Source organism: Sinocyclocheilus anshuiensis, unplaced genomic scaffold (assembly GCF_001515605.1).
Source record: "Sinocyclocheilus anshuiensis isolate Anshui unplaced genomic scaffold, SAMN03320099.WGS_v1.1 scaffold78, whole genome shotgun sequence".
NCBI classification, from domain to species: domain Eukaryota; kingdom Metazoa; phylum Chordata; class Actinopteri; order Cypriniformes; family Cyprinidae; genus Sinocyclocheilus; species Sinocyclocheilus anshuiensis.
The window spans coordinates 295662-298242 of record NW_015544250.1 but is presented as its reverse complement, the minus strand read 5'-3'; positions in this window follow the sequence as shown (position 1 = coordinate 298242).

Here is a 2581-nt window from a genome sequence, read left to right as displayed (position 1 = left end):
CTGGCCACCTGGCCACCAAAAGTTAATCACAATTATTATTCACAGAATCTACATATTTTTCAAAAAATCTAACAATACAAGTGTTTTTTGCCATTTCACTGAATGACATGTGTTTTTGTAACTTAGGTTCCCCCATATTTTGACATTTTATTTTCACAAAAGTTATTTGAAAGTAAACACTTTACTTGCATTTAACATGTTTTTTATGCATTGAAAATGACTTTTGTAAATTTTATTTGACGCGGACACCAAAATGGTGACGTCTCATCTTTAACCCATGTGTGTTTCAGGAGGAACTCAAGCCATATTTAGAAACCAGAATATAATAATGATTCGAGGGTTGACTTGGTAAACAGTATGCAATCACTCAGAACACCCTAGCAACACCTTAGCAACCACCCAGAACGCCTTAGCAAAACCTTAGCAACCACCAAAAACACCCTAGCAATGCCCTGGTAACCACTCGCTCCTGCAACCACTCAGAACACCCTAGCAACTCCTTAGCAACTACCAAAAACACCCTAGCAATGCCCTGGTAACCACTCGCTCCTGCAACCACTCAGAACACCCTAGCAACTCCTTAGCAACTACCAAAAACACCCTAGCAATGCCCTGGTAACCACTCGCTCCTGCAACCACTCAGAACACACTCGCTCCTGAAACCACTCAGAACACCCTAGCAACACCTTAGCAACCACCAAAAACAGCCTAGCAACGGCGTGGTAACCAATCCCGCCTGGTAACTCCCTAGCATTTGCACAAGCCAGAACCGCTCATATTTTTTCTAAAAATGTAAAAATCTACTTGTAAATGTAAATGTAAAACGGACAGTGGAAAGTTGTTACTGATGTTCCTGTGTTAAATCTAGAGCTAATGTTTTCTAAGAGCTAATGTTTTTTTTTTTTTTTTTACAATAACAGGCAGCAGGCATGTCCTGAAATAAGAGACATATTTAAATACAGGAAGTGGTGCTCTTGTACACAATTGCCTGAGCAGAATTCCAGCTGATTTTCCTAGGCCCATTCTGTTGTCTGGATGTGACTAATGGATGGTTAATGATAAAAACATTTCCATACCTGGCCTTCGTGGCCTTATTGTTCACACGAAACTGGAACATCCTGGCCTGTCTGCTGCAATCACACAGTCCGCAGCTGAGGAGCTCACTGTATCTGGCAGCTGCACGCTGTGACATGTGGAAATATGGGCCACAAACTGTCATTGAACCTTGCGGTAAATCTTATGCCATATGCCCCATTGTGCATGTCGAAGTAATATTTTTGCTATGTTTAAGCTTAACACAAAAGACTGTTGATACCTCTGTATTTATTTCAGAGTGATCTGATTGGTATTTGTACATAATGTCTATTCATACTTCAAATTTTGGAGAGGCAGTGAAGCATGTCTGAATACTTTTATTGTATTCATTCTTTTACGTACAACTTTAGAAACATACGTCTGTGAATCCTCAAAATGCAATAGAGTACTCAGAAACAATAGGATGACTCCCATTAATCACTGACTGATGGAAAAATTGTGTTAGAAATAGATTTGATTCATAAAGACAAACTTATTTATAAATTAAATCCAGATGAAACTAATAAAAAGTAAAGTCTGTTGGAGCCATTTAATTATTATCAAAGCTCAACAAGTGTAAAAATTAAACACATCGTCAATGTTATGATGTAACATTTAAAATGTATTTTTCTGTTGTCATTTACTCACCTTTATGTTGTGTTATGTTATTTTTTCTGTAAAACACGACGTTCCGTCTTTTTTCCAGTAAAGCACCATTCACACATCAGTTTCAAAATACCGGTAAATTCTGTGACATCATTAACTTGAAATGACCTCTAAACGGCTGCACCTCCTGGTGTTTTTGTAAACATGGAATGGTACATCCGGTCAGTGTTTTTGTTGATGTTTTCATTTTTGTGTCAAACGTTTATATTTATGCAGCTTCTATTCGCCCAGAGACCATATTAGACGACTTCTGTAAACAGCGCGGAGTAAATGTGTCATCTGCGTCAGAATGTTATGCAATTTACTGGTAATGTTACAACTTCTTTTACCGAGAATTTTTTTTTATTATTATTTTTTAAAAGGTCCTGTTCCCACATGATCTATATATGATATATATATATATATATATATATATATATATATACTAAAAATAAAAGCACAACAAAATGACTCAAACTTTAACTAAAATTAAATATAAATATAAAAAACGGATTCAAAATATTAATACAACTTTAATAGTATCTCGATGATGCAAAAACAACACAGATTCCATGTACCTTAGACTGAAATTAATTTGTGGGCATTTTTTTTTCTTTCAGTTTTTGTCAGTTTTAGAATCATGAAAATGTATTTTGAGATTTTCTGAACGTTCTGAATTTATTTCAGTTAATGAAGTTGCTTTCATATTGTTTTAAAGTCATATGATTGTCTTGTGTAAATTATACGCTGATAATATTAACTTCTGCCGAAACACTTTTAAAGGTGCTGTATGTAGGATTGACACCGAATGGTTGAACTAGGTATTGCAGTCCAAATTCAAAATATTGGAGAGGGTTTTTTC